Consider the following 21,867-nt stretch of genomic DNA (forward strand, 5'->3'; position numbering starts at 1 on the left):
CTGAGCAGGTTACTGTACCAATAATCAAATAGAGGGTACCCCACTGTAGTGGTCATCAGATTTCTGGGTCAAGATGTACAATTGGTGGTACACTGGTACAGAGTCGGGAAAGTAAACTTAGTAGAGCTGCACAGGCTATGTCAGAACCCATGTGCCAGACCTAATCTATCCCTTGTCCAACATTATCTAAGAGCGTCTTTTTGAGAGTACTTTTTTGGAATGTCGCAGGTTTGCGTAATAAACTGAATAATTCCGTCTGGGTGGATTTATAGAGAAATTTAACATCTTGTGTGTACAAGAAACTTGGGCGGTAGATTAAATTCATAAAAATAGATTTAAGATGTAACATACTCCAGCAGTCCATTCAATACATGGGAGACCTAAGGGATGAATTTGTATTTATGTTTCTAATCTGGTTAAGGTACTTAAAATTGAAATGTTAAAATCTGAAGTTTATTATCAAATAGTCCTGATTCACATAGATTGCAAATGTACTTTGGTTCTGATTAACTTCTACAATGATGCACCAAAAGAGCAACACGGAGTAATCTTGAAGATGCTTAATCAAGACATGGTTAAAATAAAGGAAGTTTGGGACCGTGATGGGATTACCATCTCGGGAGGTGATTTTAATATAGGTTTATGTCCTTTAGGTGAGGTGGGCAAATGTGGAGGAACATTAGAAGATAATGACCCCCTGATTCATTTTTTGCATTCTGACCGGGGGACTTACTAAATAAGATTTTATTCTCACATGACCTTGGTTTTGCTAACCGTCTGTGTTCCCCTAGAGTGGACTTCGAGCATACTTTTATCGGTAGGGGACTAGAATCAACAATAGATTTTAGAATCGGCCCTAATTGTTATGCTACCTATATTTCAAGCTATAAAATTCATTAAAATGTAATAAGTGATCATTTACCATTAAGCATTACTATTACTTTTCCAACTATGTTAGAGATACAATACAATCACCAAATAGCTTGGACCCAAAATATATCACTGGGAAAGTTAAATTGATACAGCTTGCGATGGTCTAGCTGTTTCCCAGAGGAGTTAAATAAACAAATTGTAACCAAGGCCTATAATCTAATCTAAACTTGTTTGGAGGAAACTATCCCACATGAAGATACAGTAGCATTTTCTCAAATAACATCAGTTATTCAAAATCTGCTTAGAGTGGAAAGTAAAGGTACATGTACTTGTAGTCAGGGCTGGTTTGATACCAACTGTACTAAAGCTTGTATGAATATAAAGGTGGCTCTTCAGAAAACAGTGAGGGACAAGGAGGAAATTAGAGAGAGCAGGAAGGTATACAATCAAGCATGGAGAATACGAAGGAAGGAGTTAAAAGAGAATGCATGGGTTAACCTTCATGAAGCCTCCCTGAGTAAAGATAGTGCCTCTTTCCGGCGGGCAGTGAATGCACCGTTCTTTAGTAAGTCTAACAACCCGTCGGTAGAGGCTGCAATAGATGAGAAGAAAGAGGTTTATTTTTTCTCTGGTGTCTATAATTTACAGGAAGATACTGAAAGGGAAACAGTTTCTCTGAGTCAGCTTGGGGGATGTTCCCTTGCTTTTTCATCTATCGATCTCTACTTTACACATGAGGCGATAATTGCAAGTAAGAGTGGAAAGGCCCCCGGTCCAGACGGGGTGCCAATCGATTTGTTTAAATCAAATATTCCACTCTGGACTCTGGCAATAACACGGGTTCTTCAAGCCTGTTGTGTGAAGGGCTATTAAAACGTGGTCGGAGTCAATAATCGTACCCATTTTTAAGAAGGGGGATCAGGAAAATCCTGCCTGCTACCGCCCAATATCTTTATTAGACTCTCTGATGAAGGTAGCAGGAAGGATTGTTTAAAACCGACTTCAAACTTGGGCAGAGGAAACTAATATTTTAATGGATGTGCAATATGGCTTCAGGCAGGGCCTGGGAATTACGGAGCAGGTTCTTAATCTTAGAATTTTAATAGGAAAATATACCCAGGCTAAAGTAGGGACATTTTATTTAGCTTTCGTAGACCTCACAGCCGCTTTTGACTGTGTTATACACAGTAAATTATGGGACATTCTGGCGGAATTGAAGGTGGATCCACTACTGGTTCAGTTTCTGCGACAATTGTATAGCGGGGTGACCATTAAGGTTCGATATGGAACCAAAGGGGATTGTACTGCATCGTTTAAAGTAGAGAGGGGGGTAGGACAGGGCTGTGTCCTGGCGCCATTATTGCTTGCCCTTTATACAAACACCTTGGAACAAGAATTGGTGGAAAAGACGAGGGACCCACAGTATATTAACAAATGCCAGATAGTCTCCGTTCTCTACGCAGACGATGCAGTACTGATGGCCTGCACTCATATGGGCCTACAAAAAGCCCTCGCTACTTATACCATTTTTATGGACAATTTGGGCCTAAAACTGAATGCTAAAAAAACATATGTCATGACTTGTGGCAAAGGGAGACAGAAATGTAGGAGCCTACCCCTTGGGGGAAGTAGGGTAGAATACACTAAAATGTTCACATATTTAGGTATTTTATTTGATTGCACTGGTTCTTGTTGCCAGGCCATCAAAAGTAGGAGTCTTCTTTTTATGAAGTCGACTGCTGCAGTTGCCAATTTTGCAAAAAAGTTGGGAAAAAGGACCCCTGAGATACTCCTTAAGATCTACCATGCAAAATGCATGAGCATTGCTACCTCTGGTGCTGGTGTGTGGGATTTTTATGATTCATATCCTATTCAGTCTGTTGAGAATGCTTTTTTAAAGTTTATTTTAGAAGTACTTGGCAGCACTCCTGTTTACAACTGTCATAGTGAGTTGGGCATTCCATATATTGCGGATGTTATTAAAGCCCAGCCAGTGTTACTTTGGCACAGGATTTGGACTTATAGTAGCACAGGTTTGCATTAGGAAATAATTAAAGATTCAATGAAGCTGGACCATGCTACCAAGATTACATGGTTGAAATACATAAAAAATTTCATGTATGACCTTGGGCATCCCGATTATTATAATTGTCCTGAGTCAATGAACTCTATTTCCAGGAAGGAGTTTAAAGAAACCTGTATGAGCCATTTGGAGGCAAATAGATTTGCTCTGGAGGTAAATAAACCAACAGTTGTACAGCATCAATTGATTTTAACAACATTTCATATTCTACCGTATCTATTATGTAGCTTAAGTGGATATGACAGATATGTTTTAACTCATTTTAGATTTGGAAAATTTCACAGATTAATTAGTTACCCGGAAGTGAATAACTGGTCTAGAGAGTTATGCTGCTGCCCACAATCAACAATACATGTGGTTATTTTCTGTAAATTTTATATAAAGGAGAGATCGAGATGGATTTTGCCTCTACTAAGGTCAGGGGGTTGGACCAACTTTCTTATATTTGCAGTTTTTAGACAGTGATTGTTGTACTGGAGCTATGATCGTTTTTTTTAAAACGATACTCAGAGCCAGAAAAAGTATAATTGTTTAACCCCTGTTGAGAGCTGGAACTAATCAAACATATGTGGGACTGAATTATTTGTGATACAAGTTTTGCATAATAATCTCCCCTTTTAACTTTTTGAGCTATGTGTACTTTTTAAATTTTATGAAAAATTAAGTTTTAGGATATATTGTATGTTTACATCCAGACTTAATAATGTCTAAACTGTCTTTTTCTTTTTATCTGTTAATTCTGCTTCTGTGATTTTATATGACTAAAATCGAATAAAGCTTATTCTGATTCACTTGGCAAGCCGTCCAGGCCAGCAGCTCTGCTATTGGGTAACGCCATTATGGCTTCTTTGACATCTTCAACACTTACTGGTTGTGTGAGGTACTCACGTTGTCCAGGGGAGAGCCATCGCAATGCAACATCATCAAGATATCGTGCGATGTCAGCTTCCTCCACCGGCGCTACAGGCCATATAGATCAGTGTAAAATCTCATGAATACCTGACTAATGTCCTGGGTGGTATATTGCATTTCTGAATTGCTGTCAAGCATCTCCACAATATAATTTGAAACCGATGAGGGTCGGAATTTGTCGGCCAGCAAGCATCCAGGCCTGTCCACCTCACCATACTGCCTCGCTGCCCACCTCCTAGATCTATTTTGCGACTCCTGGACCACAGTTTCATCATATTCCAAAATTAGATCCCTAGTTTGGGCCAGCTGTGTAGAGTCTAGCATTCATGTGTATTCACACTCCAGCACCCTGATCTTATCTTCTAGAGTCTAGAGTATGCAATCTGGACCTTAGTGATAGGACTCCAGCTTGGGCCCCAATGCATTCCCCATGAACTGTAACTTTGAAGGTCTCCCACAGTATCCCAGGACTCTCAACTGTTCCCTCAATTTCTGAAAAAAAATGACAGATAGCCTCTCCAACCTTAACACGAAACACTTGATCCAGCAGCTCAGACAGCTGCAGATGCCACTGAAAGGCTAGTTTGGATAAGGATGGCACATGCAGTCCCAGCAACACAGGGGAATGATCTGAGAGTGTCCTAGTGAGATGTTGAACTGTTGTGATCCATGCACTGACCTCCTTAGATATTAACCAATAATCCAGACTAGACCAAAAGCTGTGCATGGTCGATATGAACGTTCTCTCCTTACTTGTAGGGTTGTGACTCCACCATGCATCCACTAGGCACTCCGCCCACATGATCTCCTTAATCATCTTTGCAGGCAGTTTGCTAGCAGATCTATCCATCTGCGGGCCCAGATACACATTTAGATCACCACCTCAAATTAACGCAGAGGAAGGCACCGCCGCCACTCGTCGACAAACATCATTATAGAAAGAGGGGTCGTCTATGTTAGGTCCATATACATTTACGAATTAAAGCCTCGTTCCCCCAAGACAGCCATGCAGAAGGAGCACCCTCCCTTGATCATCAGTTTCAGTGCAAATTACCTTAAATGGAGTTCCCCTTCTGATCAATATTAATACTCCTCTTGAATAGGCAGAGTACGAGGAGGCAACCCTGACTGCTGCCCAATGGGTTCCCACCCTTTGTTCTGTTTGCCTAGTGAGGTATGTTTCCTGTAAAAAGCCACCTGAATATCATGATGATTTAAGTACACAAACACCTTGCTGATCTTATTCAGTCCCCGCACATTCCAAGTTAAAAGTTTAATAGAACCACCAGCCATCTCTTCCAATACCTGTAAGTCATTCTCGCATTTCAGGCCAGGAAATTTGCTATTTGATTTTTTTTTTGCAATTTGTTATTACAATTTGATATTACCCTCCCCCAACCCACTTCAGCAACCGCAATTTGCTAAAGCCATCCCTGAAATAAAGAAACAAATCCCACCTAAAGAACATGATCCAAAATTCTAGTTGGGGTACACCCTTGTGGGAGAGCTAGAGCGCAATCGGCCTCCCAGATATAAAGGGGGGTGGCCGAACTACACGGAAACCTCACTCAATTATTGCATATCTGTGCTCGGGGGCGCAAATACTGTAATAGCAAATAACAGCAATATAATTTCAAGCTGGTACATTCCTAAGCAGATATCCGCCATACAAGCGGGGACGGTTACCAGTATGCAAACAGTTTATACATGTATACAAACCACAGTCAAACTTCAATTAATAATCGCTGTTGCATCGAAATGCCACATAGAGTCTATTAAACCTATGGTACCCTGCAGGCTACTGACTCATCAGTCCTCATCTTCTTCTGGTGTACCAGGGGTTCTCGCCTGGTTCGTTTAAGCGATTTTGCATAGTCCATGTCTGCCTTGGGAGATGTGCAAATTCTGGCCTTGCCTTCAGTACCGATGCGCAGCCGGGCCGGCTATAACATTGCATATGGGATACTTTCAACCATCAGGAGTTTCTTCACAGGTTGAAATTCCTTCCGGGCTGCCTGGACCGGAGCTATGAAATCGGGGTAAAACGCAAAGGTGGTCCCTTGAAAGTTTATGACACCTTTCTCAACACAGAGTCACGATCACTATAATTTACGATCGGCCTCAGCTGGGCTCCTGGGTGGAGGCCGAGCAGTCAGGGTTCGGTGGGCTCTCTCGACAGTTAGCATCGCCAATAAATTCTCTGACCCAAAGATTTCCCAGAGCATATCCTCAACATATAACTCAAGTTTCCAGGTGTTAGTAGACTCCTGCAGGCCAGTGATTCGGAGATTGTTCTGCCAGGACCTGGCCTCCAAGTCTTCATTTTTGGCTTGAATCACGCAAGTACCTCCTCCATATCAAGGGTTTTAGAGGAGATGGTTTGTATATTGTCTTCCGCATCAGAGATCTGCTTTTCAGCTTCCCCCAGTCTGGCTCTACGCTTATCCAGCTTGGCAGACGTAATTCCATTCTGAGGTTTAATAGGTCAATTTTGCCATTTATGGATTGCAGACTAGTCTGCATGGCAATAAGTGTGGACTCCAGTTTAGAAGGGCACTCCGAAGGGGCATCCAATTCAGAGTCCGATGTGGCTTTATGTTGCACCTTGCCTGATTTACGGGACTCAAAGTTGAGGCGGGGCTGATTTTTATCTGATTTACCCATGCTGGTCTCTCAAATGCAGCACAGTGCTGTCTTAGTAATACTAGGCAAGGATTAGGTTAGCAGCTCACTGTCCAGTCATCAAGAGGATGGAAACAAACCGCAAGAAAGTGCAGCCAAACTTACAGGTCTCCCGCACTTACCACAGTGTAAAGCATTATGAGGGATTGATCTGTTTGCCACTACTTTGTTTTTCCCCTCTCATTTCCTTCTTGTTGCCCTCGTCATCCAGCTGTGTTCTGATCACCAGAATGACTGCCGGGCTAGCACCAGGTGCACTTCCTGGACCCCGCGCTCCAGCCCAGGCACTCCCCGGAAAACGACTAGGCCTCCAGGTGCGGGCCCCGCAGCGCAGGCCCCCATCACCAGCCCCACATGTAAAAAGTGACACAAGAGACTGTGGTGACTCTAAAACATTGATTGCAACATAGAACAGTACAAAAATGCAGAGGCCAATGTATTTTGTAGCATTCAGTTAGGCTGCGTCTCCGTGCTCTATTCGTTCAGCTGCAATCACCAGAGTTGTTGCGCCGCCAGGCCCGTCATGTATTCCACTTTGGCCAAATGTCAGGACTCCGGGGGCCACCTCTTTTCACTACCTGCAGCGCTTATGTCCAGGCATGGATGGAGGCCACACTTCGCAGCCGGTGCGCCTGGCAGGCCGTGTAGTCGGTGCTAGGGGCAGGGAGCGCAGGCCTCTTCTGTCTGCCACTCTCGTTCTTAACCCTGCGTCCATCCACCCCAGCACACGCTGGTCTCTGCAGTGGGGGCAGCAACTGGGTTTCACGCGGCCCCTCAATCCCAGCAGGGTTCGCGCAGCGATGACCCAGCAGGATCTCTTACCGGGCTGAAATGGACCCGCTGCAGCTTCACTTCACTGCCATGTTGCAGCAGGCCTGCAATGTCATCGGCTCCGTACCTATCCCAATTTTGCTGAAAGTCAGGACTCTAGGTCCTCCTCTTTTCACTCTCGCAGCGCTTATGTCCAGGCCCGGATGAAGGCGACACTTCACAGCCAGTGCACCCTGCAGGTCCCACAGCTGGCGCAAGGTGCGGGGAGGGCAGGCCTCTTCTGTCCGTTGCTCTCATCCACAGCCCTGCATCCATCCACCACACGCCAGCCTTTGTAGCAGGGGCCAACGACTGGGTGTTCGGGCCGCCCCTCAGGCCCAGCAGGGTCCGCACAGCGATTACCCGGCAGGCTCTCCCACCGGGCTGAAATGTAGCAGCTGCAGCTTCACTCGGCAGCCATGTTGCCTCAGGCCTGCAATGTCCTTGGCCCGGAGTCTCTGCCGTCCAGGCCATTCACCGCCTCAATTTCACTCCCGAGCAGTGCACAATGCCCAGGTGACGTCGCCCACCTGAGACAGGTGACGGATGTCCAGTTTACAGAAGGATTAGTGAAGGATGATCAGTTCGGCCAGAGAAGCTGCACTAAGGCCCAGCCATCTCGCCATGCGCTCTCTAGCGCCCCTATGCATCTGAAGACTTAAAAACAGTCCCTCTATGAATAAGGGTTATTTACACCACTCTGAATTTGAGACTACCCACAAAATGTGTTTTTGTGAACACTGACTTACTTTTGGAAGCCTACAATGTAAAGAAAATCAATAGGCAAAAATGTGAGTGGACCTAATGCAAGGGACAGCAAAGCCCAAAAACACTCTGATTTACTGATTTTTTTATCTGAATTATATATCGATTCTTGGGTTACATTGGTTTTGGACCTGAAGTTGTCTGCCACCCAAGTTAACCTACCAAAGCCACACATCATTGGGAACCAAACATGCTAAGGGAGACCAGGGCACTGTGGATCCCACCACTTTTTCTTACCCAGAATTCTCTGGAGATGGAGAAAGTTCCAGAATCTACAGAGATCGAAAAAAGGCCTATCACCCAGCATTCCCACGTTTTCCCTGATATAAACAGTCTACCACATGTGTTGGTGGGCCTATTGCCAGAGGCAAAACAATACAACAAGGAAACATCAAGATTTTTCCTTTGGATTTCAAGTTTTTGGGAGATGTGGGTAGCTTTGGTATTTGGTCCCAGAGTCGGTCAGCACCCAAGGAAACCTACTAACCCTAGAAATTTCTGGAAACTAGAAACTTGGTGGAACCTTGGTTGGTATGGTTTGCATGGATCTCACTAGTTTTTATTATGATGACTGACCTGCCAATGTCAAAAATTTACAAAAATCACTGAGATTCCTAGCATTTCTTGACAGAAAAGTTCCAGACTTTGGGAGGTTCAACAAGAGTCCTACCAACCAGAATTTCTAAACTATATCTGACAAAACACAGCATCCATTATGGGTTGGCCTATCACTCATGACATGAAAAGCCTCAAAAACCTTGAAAGTTTTTTGCGATGTTTGTTTTTAATTACAATTATTCAGGGATGAGGGAAACTGTAGATTTGGAAGTTAAGACAGCCAAACCTAGAAAATTCAATCACCCACAGACATAACTGAAAACTAGAGATTTGGGCGTCCAGGTTGGTATAGTTTCTTTGGATGTCCCTTTTTTATTAACCTGAATGCCCCAACGATGTCAAACATTGCCTAAATTCACAGAAATCTCTCAATTTTCTGCAAGGGAAAGTCTTGGAATATATGAGGATTTACGCAAATCCCAACAACCAGCAATCTCAAACCTTTTCCAGATGAAAGCAGTGCCCACCTTGTGTGAGTTGGCCTATCACCATCACATTAAGCCCCCAAAACACATAATAGAAATGTCAGATTGTTTGCTTTGAGTTACAATCAGGCATGTATGTGGTTAGCTATGGTAGTTGGGCTCAGGTTCAGCCCATACTGAAGGAATCCCACCATCCTCAGGCATTCCTGAAACTAGACACCTTGGTGAGTCCAGGGTGGTGTTGCTAACCTGCCTCACATTACATTTTGCCCAGAATACCTTGAAAATGTTACACTTTGGATAAAGTGAAAGATTTGAAATCTGTGGGGCTCAGCAGAAGTAAGATCAATGAGTTTTTCCAAACTTCTCCTGATAATAACACTAACCCACTCATGAGAGTAGGCTATTTCGCACAACAGGCAATACCCTAACATGTAATGTGGAAATATCAAGATTTATTCTTTGAGTGTTCCATAATTTTTTGGGTGTGGGTAGCTGTGGTGTTTGGACCGGAGAAAGCCTGGTGTCCAGGGAAACCTACCAAGCTCAGACATGTTTAAATTACACACCTGGAAAGTCCGAAGTGGTGTTGTTTATGTAGCTCACATTACGTTGGGTATGCCCTGCAAACAAACCTAGCCTACAATCACATGTTTTCCTTACATTTCTGTGAGGTAGTGTTCTAGAAACTGTGGGCAACAGCAAAATTCCTACTTCCCAGTGATCTCACAACTCTTCATGTAAAAAAGGTACCCCATTGGTGATGGTCATTCTATCTCCTGTGAAAGTAAATGCTCCAAAACAATTCACCATGGAAGTATCTATATTTCTTATTCAAATTCTAACCATTCTGAAAATGAGGGCAGCTTTGATCTACAAACCACAGACATTTCTGAAAACTAGACACTGGGAGAAGTCCAGGGTGGCGTGGCTCAATACTATCTCTTACCCAGAATACCATGTAACCATCAATCATTATCAATACTCACAGATTTTCCTCACATTTTTGTGAGGGGAAGTTTCATAAGGGTTACCTTACCGCATAAAAATATAAGGCAGGACTATTAGATTTGTCAAGTGTACATTACATTACTGAAAACAATAATCGCATATTAGGAATTGCCATTAAAACAGGCCCAATAAGGGGGGGCGTGGCCAGGCAGTCCAACATGGAGGACGCGCTGTAGCCTTGCTCTGTAAGCCCAAGTAACATCCATTAATATCCTGCCAGTAAGCGTCAATTTATCACCTCACCAGGCACACCAGAAAACTGCTCAGGGTCCCGGAATCCTTATTGCTGGTTTCTGCACCACACACACCCAGAAGAAAACAGAGAAACGAGATTGGATAGCCTGTGGAGGTGAGGCCTGGGGATGCAGCGGAACCACGCCCTGCCATGCGTGTGATCCCAGGCAGTGGAGCTGAGACCAGGTGCCCTCTGTAATGGAGCCGCATGTCTGTTGCCTGAGTCTGGATGCGTGGGGGTCTTTCCCCTGGCCCCGCAACCTCCCCTTTAACTCTGGGGCAAGGTGACATTTCAGGGTGATGGCACCCGCCGGAGCAACTCGTGTGCCCAGCGGGAGTCCAGAAGTGTGGTAGCTGAGGATTGGGGCTGCATGGCGCGGGGAGACCCAAAAAGAAGGTCAGCCACCCCAGCGAGAGACCGGGCACCTACACCGGAGAGACACAACGAGGACAAAATATAATCGAGGTGGGTGAAGCCTACCTTGGCAGCGCTGTAATTGGGTGGGAGTGGAGGGAGCTATCTAACTGATTGCCCTGAATTTAGAACACGGACTGCACAGTCGTACATCCACAAGCAATCCTTGGGGACTTTTAATATCTTGACCCTCAGCCATTGCATACGGCATCAGGGATAGGGAGAAGAGCTATAGTGACCCATGGACAGGGGTGGTGGCCACATTAAACACTTGTCACAGTGGAGGTGAAGACCTCCGGCAGCGCCCATTAGAGGTGGGGGGGCACCTCGACTATGGAGGTGGCCGGGCTAGTCCCCGGTGCAGCTTGTGGTTGAGAGGTGGCCCTCCTTGGCGCCTGATCCTGGCACAGGACTACAAGACCCCTCCCCTCTCTATTACTGCATTAAGAGCCGGTCCCACAACCCTATAGTCACCATGTCAAAAGGACAATCAGCCGGACCAGCTATGAAACAGAGCACACTCAATAAATATACTGAAGGCAACACCACCACTACTACAACCAATGATATGCCCGCTACAATGCCGGACACCACCACAATTCTAGCTATGATCACCCAATTGCGAGACATACTTGATGCTAAAATTGGTGTGGTAGGAGCGGGTGTCATGTTGCAAACGGCAAGATCTGTGCAACGCCGTGGAATTTGTGACTCAGGCTGAGTGCCAGATCTCGGGGGCAGAAGACGTCATTACTACACTCCAGGGAAAGGTTACCACACTCATGATGCTTACACGGGGCCTATCCATACGGGTGTAGGAAGCAATTCGCGTGATTTCCAGAAGGATGCGAAGGTACTGATATGTGCACATTTCTCGACCAATGGCTCGAATCCTGGATCCCAGAGGGAAACCTCTTGCCATGTTTTAAACTGGAGCAAGCTCACCAAGCCCCCGCCCGGAGCCCGTCCTCGGCCAGTGATTTCATGCATCCTCAATTATCACAACAGAGATACTATTCTGAGACAGGCTCGAGTGCAGAAGTCTCTTATCTTTGCGTCTTAACCGATACTGACATTTCCTGAATAAACCAAGCTGATACAGCAACAGAGACAATCTTTTACTGCAGCAAAGCTACAATTGCAGGAGCTACAGATTCCATAAATGCTGCTCTTTCCATCTTGCCTCTGCACCAGTTTCAAAAACCGTAAACAGTTCCTCAATACCCCTGAGGAGATTTTCCAGTGGGCGGAAGAACGCCGACCAGTTAAACCCCACACACCACTGCCTCGGGACTTGGATTAATCCTCTGTGGACCCGCGCCTTCAACTAGACAATAATAAAAAGGACAAACAAAGACACCATCAAGGTCAACTTGGCGCTTCCGCTCTCGAGGAGACAAGCAGGCAGAGAAACCAGACAACTGACACTTATGCTATTCGATATTGGCATCTTGAGGTATAGAGCGTGCGATGGGTGGGATATGGTATGTAAGATTTCAGCTTACTGGCTTCTATAAGGGCTCCTGTATTCAAATTGAAAAGTTAGATCCCAAGGGAACCATTGGATTGTTTCAGTCGCTACCTTGTTGGGGTGGGACTTGCTTCCAAGCCACGACAGATACTTCATTATTATTTGAGGCATTGGGTGGGAGTCGGGGGAGAGGGAGGTGGGAGGAAGGGTCACTTGTTCAGGTTGTTAGATTTAAGGATTTCATATTCCACTATTGTGCTGTCTTATCTTGGTCTAGGCATCACTCAGCTAGTCATCTGCCATGCAGCATCATATGACAAGGCACCTACATAGAACTACTTCCATAGGGGAAATCAAGGTGGTCACCTGGAATGGTAGGGGCCTGCTTGACAAAATCAAACGGGGCCTGTACTAAGACATGTGAAGTGTCTGGGGGGGAAACGTCTTACTGCGGCAAGAAACATAGTTGATGGCGACCAAGGCTGTATGTTTGGACCGAGTTGGCCTCATGCAGGTCTGTCACGCAGGCTCTTCAAGAAGCTTTAGGGGAGTAGCTGTCTTAATCCACCGCTGTCTCGCATATACAGTCATATGTACATGGGCCGACGGATGGGTAGATACATATTCATTCAGGGCATGTTTGCTGGGGAGCCTATAATGTTGGGTAGGCTATACGCTCCTCCCCCCTCAGTCAAGCATTCACAGGATGGGTCGCTGATATCTGGGGTTCTGTGCCTGATTCCTTGGCACTGATTGGGGGGATTTGTATAATGTCATCCACCCCGACCAAGATAGATGCCTCCCCACAGCTATACAACACAAGCAGACGGTGTCACGTCTGGAACCACTTGCGTACCCGCGGGTTTCCTCTCCTCGGAATGACGCTGATGCTATATGGGGTCCACCTCCCATCTGCCCCTAGTCCGGAGGACGTGTTACACACTCGGACGGAGGAGGTAGGTGAGTGGGGGAAGTGAGACAGGAACGGTGGGGACGGAAACCTAAAAAGAAACAAACACACAATGAGTGATAGCCGACTGACTCGAGCTCCCCCTTCTGTGTTTCCCCCTAAGTGTGAGTCGCTTACCTGCTGTCTCCTCCCACCTACTGAGGTGCGGGGCAGTGAAGTGATGGGGCGGTGCGTAGGCTAAGTATCTCCAACACTGGAGTCCGGTAAGTTCTGCTTAGCGGGGGCAACCCCCAGGGGAGGTGAGTGCTCGGTGAGTGAGGTGAGCTGGACCAAGAGGTCTCTGGTAATCCCCAAGAGCCTGTCTTCCAGCTCACTGAAAGGACGCCCAATTGGCGCGGTAGTATGTGTCGGTAGGTGAAGGCGCTACTACTGCCAGGCTCCGAAGCCTTGAGCCGAGGAGCGCAACACCTACTGACTGTGAATGCCCGGAAATCCTTGGGCCGGTCTGCGAACAAGAATTACCTCATTGGCTGATTCACCCGCAATCCTTGGGCGCTGGTGGTCTCTTGGCGCTACGCCTCTTCTCGCGGAGGAGCCGGGAGGCGTGGAGAGCCAAGGCGGAAGTACCCGTTCCGGTACTCCGCGGGTGACGAAGGGCACCGTTGGGAGGTGCCTCCACTCCGGTCTCTCGAGGGGGGAGACGGGAGCCAAGAACAGGAAACCTTTCCCCGGTCAGTTCCGAGGGACGTAGGCGGACGCCGGGAAAGGCGGGAGATTCAAAAGGGTCGAGGCGTAGTATCCCTGTAGCCGGGCACAAGGACGAGTTCACGGAGAACCCGTACTGCTGCAGCTCTTCAGGATACGTCCGGGAATAATCGGCCTGGACGTGAGGGAGAAGACGTGTATTTGTACTTCCCAAGGCACACCCACAACGTGACTCGTGGACTGCCGGGGCGCCTGGGACTTGTAGTTCTTCCTGGTTTCTGGCGGGCTCGCCACTCGTGCAGGTATCCAGCCGGATCGTGACATCGACATAGGCCATTGCACAGCTGAAATGACCCAGAAAAGGGAATAGTTAGTACAACTAGAAGCTCAAATTATCCAAACCGAGCTGTTGGCACAGGAACAAGACGTGGTTAGCGCTTGCCGCCAAATGTGAATATTACAGAGAAGCTACGAAAGCATTCAACTAGACACGGCTATATATGGCAGGCCACACAAAGTGGGCTCTATCAATGGGGGACAAGTCAGGGAAAATGTTACATGGACTGTGCCAATACTCTGTGAAACCATCACAAATACCCATAATTCAATCAACTACAGGTGTGATGATCACTGATCCCTCACAAGAGGCCGGAGCATTCGCTGAATTCTACCATGCACTTTACACTAAACACAAGGTCCTCTCTGAGTCCCAGATCGAGGATTTCTTTCGGAATATACCACCTTGGCCACTGACAGCTGTAGAGCGCAAAGCCCTAGATATTTCCATTACATTAAAGGAAATAACTGCAGCGGTCAAGGGGTAGCCTCAGGTAGATCACCAGGTCCCAATGGATTTCCTAGTGAATTATTCTAAATACATATAACTATGCTGGGTCTGCAGTACCTTGCAACCCCGGAGGAGGTCCTTGCAGCCTAATGTCTACCTCCAGACTGGACACATGCGGAAATAGTGGTCTTTCCAAAACCGGGTCGTCCACCTGAATTATGCGCATCCTATCGGCTGATATCTTTATTAAATATAGAAGCCAAGATACTCGCTGAGATCTTGGCAGATAGGCTGATACCATACCTCCCAGCCTTGATTCATCCAGATCAGGCCGCCTTCATGCCACAACGTGCGACGGGACACAACATACGGTGAGCATATAATGCAATAGCTGCCGTTGATAGATTAGACAGACCAGCAGCCTTGCTGTTACTAGATATGTCAAGGCATTTGATTCGGACAGCTGGACCTACATGTTTATGTTACTGCGACATCTAAACATGGGGCCTAGATATATAGCATTAATCAGATTATTATATACTGCCTTTACGGCCTCGATCCGGGTTGCAGGGGCGTCGTCAGCTCGATTTCTGATTTGGCAGGGAACCAGACAGGAGTGCCCCCTCTCCCCTTTACTTTATGCTTTGGCCATTGAGCCCCTGGCGATCTGGGAGATGAAGGATACACTCTACCGAGGCTTTGAATGGACCCCCGAAAATTCCGACCTCATCGCCTTACATGCGGATGACATCTTGTTTTTTATGCTGATCCATATCGATCTCACCCCAGAATACTACAAATCATGCGTGTGTTTGGGGAAACCTCTGGTTTATACATTGTTGCTGTGGCTGCTGAGGGGATCAATGGGATGCAGTCGGTGGTCAGAAGAACTTACTACAGTTGTGGATGGCTTTACATATCTGGGAGTTTACGTATCAGATAATCAAACCAATAAGTTGAAAAACGAGATTAAACATTGGTCGACACTTCCTCTGTCATAGTATGGAAGATTGGCTATCTTTAAGATGGTCTCTCTGCCCAAACTGCTGTACCAACTACAATCGTACCCATATCCAGTCCCCTTGATATGGTTTTGTCAAGTCAATGCAATGCTGGGACACTTCTTGTGGGGGGGTGGTGCAGCCAGATTAGCGCTGCGTACCTGTATACAATCCACTTATTGCGGAGGTATTGCTGCAGCAGACATGCGGTCCTACCATGCCGCTGCACACCTGCAAATACTGAATGAACGGTGGTATGCGTCTAAAGATGATCCGGCATACAGGCTTGAACAATGGATCGTGATGGAGCTTTCTATACACTCATATAGTAGGAGTGACCCCAAGGATCTTCCCTCGGCAGACGAGGGTGGTGATTATGACCTGGCAACATGACCCTCTCTAGAATCGGGTGATGGGGGCGCCTCACGCAGGCCACTCCGCTCTGGCAGAATAGTCTGCTTCCACAGGTCAAATATTTCCAGGGATTCAGAAGCAGGGATCGAATTGGGATATCTACCCTTGGAGAGGTCATGAAGGGAACGGTTTTAAAATCGTTCAAAGGCCTCCGTAAAGAATTCTCTATGCCCCAGAAGAAATTCTATACATTTTTACAATTATGACATGCCCTTCACCCATATATTAAAGACTTGTCAACCATACCAGCATTTAGCCAAATAGAAGGCAAACTGCTGATGGGTGATCCGGGGACCACAAATTCTTCAAAATATACCAAACCCTAGTTACCATAGTCCCACCACATTGGAATCCCTAAGAGCAGCGTGGGATGCCGAATTTGGTCCGATTGATGGCGATGACTGGGCGGAGGTGCTCCAGTCACTGCACGGGGTAGCAGTTTCGGTCCGACTGCACCTCATCCAGTTTAAATACTCACACAGGGTGTATTGCACCAGACATCAGCTATGGAAGGCGGGGCACTTTGTCTCCGATGTCATGTGAAAGAAGGTACCTTTATACATACAGTATGGTCGTGTCCAGTCCTTTGACATGGGATATTAAATCGCCTGAATGAGGTGCTAGCTTGAGACATACAGAGATCTCCAAAACTAACACTATTGCACAGCACAGACACTTTAGGAGGAAACAGGTATAAAAGACATTTGTTGTTCCTAGGAATCACCCTAACAAAGCGAGATATTGCAAAACTATGGAAAGCAGAGAACCCACCCCGAGTGAGCTATGGAAAGCAGGTTTAGATTTTATCATGGAATTCGAACTAACCTGTCTTCAATGCCCAGGGATGCCCACAAAATCATACCAAAATATGGGCAAGGTGGGCCACTTATAGAAATATACCCCAGGAAATGCATCACAGGGCAGAGGATCAATTAGCTACAGAGATGATAACATAGGTAAGAGGATAGAGGGTCTATCGGCTCACTCAAGAACATATCACGTAGATGCACGACCAAGATTAAACATATGTACAGGTACAGGCATAGTTAGAGTTTTGTTTTATATTGGAGCTAATGTATGTGGAAATTTTCTTGTCTTAGGAAGCACAGGAGAAACTGGGCAAAAATGTTGATATATGATGTCTGTTATTAATGTTGAGGAGCTGCATGAAGATCCATACCCTGTACAAAATTCATAAAATCAATAACATATGTTTCCCCAAAAAATAATTGACCCAATAATCACATTTAAAAGTAATTATTGAAAATATGTACACTGCAATGTTCAGCAAAATTCATTATCAGTAATATACTTTTAATAAAGCATTCAAAGTCACAGCAGCAAGTGCCAGAGTCTCTCTTTATACTCATCTCGCAACATAAAATGCAGCCAAAGGACCAATCACTAGAAACCCCAATACTCCCAAGCAAAAATCCAGTGCTGGGGCTGAGTGAAAATAAATGAAACCTCTCCCAGGGTCATACTTATTATATGCCAAGAGATTTAAGGCAAACTATTGAAACCCAGTAGGGGTGCTGCTGCAGTCCTTTGAACCCCCTCCACAAAACTTTAAAAAGTTGCTGGTGGTGCTCCTGCACCTCCTTGGGAGACCACAAGGAATGCAAAATGCAGGTGCAGGCTCGTGCAAGGAATTATAGGACGCTCCATAGTTTGAGTGTTTACATATTAAAAATCCACTTTTACTTTAGTAGCCTATGCACCACAGGTGTTATTTTGTCTTTTCCATTTTACATGAGAGTCCTAGTCACACTTGTAGCATCCACAACTTCGCATAATGTTGGGGGAGTGCAGTCTGCCTGGCTTGCTCCCCAACCCGCAGATGTTCTTCGTGCCAGGGTGGGAGGTGGCATTTTTCATATCCTGCCTGCGCTCCAAGCAGGTGTGAAATGGATGACTGTTGCACCCACCACCCCCTCCAGACATTGGCTCGGGAAGGGAGAGGCACCAGTTGCACTTTCAGATCTTTGGCTTTCCCTGGGTTTCCACCTCCTCTGTCTTTAGTCGAGGGGAGATGGGCTCCCCGGGGATAATCTAAAATGGGGCGGCCAGGAGGAAGGGGTCCGCTAGCCAAGAATTAGTCTGGGGAGGGGGTCCCTGGGCACTGTCCGACCCCAGGGATATTTTAGAAAGCAGCATCAGAGTCACACATGCTTCTTTTTCTTATTTGGGTATATTTAAATGGGCATATTCAAAGGTGCATAAATTGTGCCCAATAGGGCTGGATCCTTGTATTTTGATTCATGTTGCTCCTAGTGGCAGGACTAAGACACCTGGAGAATTTTCAGCAGGCGTTCTGGCCACCTTGCCGGGCACCTGGAAGGCAGTGTATTCCAAGTCTTCCCCCAGCTCATCCTGGGGGGAGGGAGAACCACTGGCCCTAGAGAGATACATTTAGCCCTGGGGGTCAGCTGTAGGTAAAATAAAATCCCTAGTCGATCAAGGCATAAGGTAGCTTCTCCTTCTATCTGCTTCTTACAAGGGATGCCTATTTGAAGTGTAAGTAGTGCTATAATTCTCTAGCTGCTACCAACCTGAATTTAGCATATATTGCTGTAGTGAAAGTAGCTTTTAGGAATTTGTCACAAGGACTTGTTCAACGTTTACATGTCCTACCTTTAAATACCATGCACCCTGCCTTTATGGACAATAAAGCCTACTAAGGAGTGACTTATTAATATTTAAAAGAAATGTTTAGGTTAGTCAAAAAGGGTTATTTTGACATGTCAATTTTGCAGTTTAAAACTGTTACATGCATGTCACCTGTGTACAGCTACCAGGGTGCACATGACTGTAGTCGCTCGTATGCATTGCGCACATGCACACACGTGTGTGCACACAGGTTCATGTTTAACCAGCCCAATGCCCCTTTCCTAGCTGCACTGCATAGGTCTTATCTTAAAGAGTGCAGACTAGCTATAAACATGCTCAGTCCAATTACTATGAAACTACAGTGAGTGAGACTCTGGTAGAGAGACTCACCCACAGTAAAGGTCTAAAAACCTGGTGATGAAAAGCAAATAAACCTGCCGGACTAAATGAGTGGAACCTGTTTGCAACAAATGGTATTCTGGTCAGTAGCAAAACTTGCTATCAGGCCCGCAATCAACATCACCCTGAAATTCCCTGTGTTAATAGTTTTTTCGAAGGCCCAATGATAAGTTACTTAAGTGCCAGCCAATCATTGGCCCAAATATTGCAGTCATGCTGCAGAGCAAGCGAGAGCAATGTGGGTGTTTTTATGCATATTTGTAACAATTATAGAGCGTTCTTGTTACAAAAACGTATTAGGATGTACGCAAAACACATCTTGTTGATTCCCCCCGATCCCAAGTTTTCAGAAATGCCAAAGGTTGATAGGTTTCCTTGGATGCTAGCTGAACTAGAATGTGGACACTGCAGCCATCTCCTTCATATCAAGTGTGAAAAAATTAAGACCTGTTTGGGCATCGTTTTGACATATTGACCAGAAGAGAGGGGCTAAACTCTCATTCAGCCTCCTTTAGTAGCATAAAGGCTGTCTGTTGCCTGAGGGAGGGACCCAATACTAACACGGACTAGCGCCCCACAACATTTCTTTTTTGGAGAACAAACCCAGGTGTCTAGTGGGCTTTCTCACCAACTGGAGCCTATATGCACAGAAGGCCTTTCTTATTCACACGAATAGGGGAGCAGTCCAATGCCAGAAGAGGCATGGCCTGCATCCCATTCAATGTTTTCTTCTTTTATCACTGTAGACCATCAAGAAGAAAGGAAATGGAATGCAGGGCTTGCCCGTCCTTCATTGGGCAGTATTTTTCCTCATGTTTTCCCCACATACTATGACTCATGATTGTAAGAAGCAGGGTCAGTGGTTGGGGGGAGGTGAAGCCCTACTCATGCAGCAGCCACAATCCTTGTTAGGGTGAAGTCACAAGCAACCGCTAAATTAACCTGTGCTCAACCCTCTGGTAGTTTGGCACAAAAGCAGTCAGTCTTAACTTAGAGGCAATTATTTAGGACCAGAATGACAAAAATCAGAAGAACTAGAGATATGCAATTTTGAAGTTAAATTTGAGAATAGGGCCAAAAAGCCCAAAGCTTCAACTGTGGTTATCGGGTTGTGACGGACCAGGACAAAGTCACAAGTTCAGGTCGACCACACTGAAGCATGGGCTGGCTCCAGGAACCAAGTTAGGCCTGCTGGAAAATGTACCTTAAATTCTTGTGCGCGGTCTGCTCTGCATTGCATTTGCATTTACAAGGCTTTGCGTTGTCTGGCGTCAGTTCCAATAAAGCTATCGGCGAGCCATTAAAGGGATTTAGGACGCTTTGCATCGGTTCCAGTGGGATGTGTGGCAAAGCTTGGTGGGGCTTTACGTCAGTTGTGATGGGGACTGGTAGCTGTACAGTAAGGCTTTGTGGGTATTTCCATTGCTCAGCGTTGATTCCTCGAAGGCTGGCCAGTGTGCAGCGAGGCTTTGCAGTGCATCATATCAGGTCAAATGGGAACCACACCTGCGCTGGCAGAGTGCATATAGGCCCTCTTTCAAGGATCCAGGACTGGAGTGGAACCAATTGGGGGCCAGGACTCACAGCTGAGAGAGTCCTTGTGCTGGGAACAAGGTTGTTGGAACATGTTCTGTCCATGAGGCTCTGATCAGGAAGCCAGTCAACTATCCCTTGGATTCACTCTTGTGGTAATGGGTTCAGGATGCATGTCCAGTCCTTCTCACTCAGGCAAGAGGGCAGCAGAGTGGCAGTACTTCTTGCGGAAAAGCATTGCAGAGGTACTTCTTCTGAGTCTTCCACAGGTCTAGATGTCTACAGAAGAGTTAGGGTATGTGGTCCAAAATTTATGCACGGTGCCCACTTTAATGTAGGAGAAACTTATAGAGGTTTCCACCCCTCTAGAGGTGCTCGGAATTTCCTGCCTCACTGCCCTGGCCCTAGTTTGTCTGGGGACACAAAAGACTAATGACAAACCCTTTGTTAGAGTGCTCAGGCAGGGCCTTTGTGATGGGCAAGTGTGATAGGTGACAGCTCCTTCCCTTCGTTAAGTCAGAGTGGCCCATCCAGCCAACCCCTCTCTTACTTTTGCCTCACCGGGAAAAATCCACAAAGACCAACTGCCAGCTACACCTATTCCTGTGAACCAGGCATAGGCTGCAGGCATGAAATGATTAGAACAAGAAAAGGGCAACTTAAAGTGGCATTTTCAGAATTGTGACTTAGAAATAGGATTTTACAATCAAAGAGGGATTTTAATAAAAATTCTTTAGACCCCAAACTCAACCTATCCACCTACTTCGAACTGAAAGTTATCAATTATTAAATGTAATAGGGTAACCCTATGTCATCTTATTGAAGAGGTAGACCTTGTAGTAGGGAAAAACAAATGTAGGAGTTTTTCGCTACCATGAAATGTAAAACTTAAAAGTATATGTCCAACATTTTATATACCCTGCACACTGCCCTCTGGACTCTTCAGGGCATACCCTAGGGGTAATTTATATGTATTAAAAAGTAAGGTTTGCACCTGGCAAAACGTTTTTTTTCCGGATTAAAATGGCAGTTTAGAACTGAACAAAGAGGCTGCAATGGCAGGCCTGTGGCATTTTTAAAGAGCTACTTGAGGGGGTGGCACAATAAGTGCTGCAGGCCTACTAGTAGCATTTAATTTACAGGCACTTGGTACATATAGTACCACTTTACTAGGGACTTACAGGTAAATTAAATCTATCAATTGGGTAT

Source organism: Triturus cristatus, chromosome 12, assembly GCF_964204655.1.
Source record: "Triturus cristatus chromosome 12, aTriCri1.1, whole genome shotgun sequence".
NCBI classification, from domain to species: domain Eukaryota; kingdom Metazoa; phylum Chordata; class Amphibia; order Caudata; family Salamandridae; genus Triturus; species Triturus cristatus.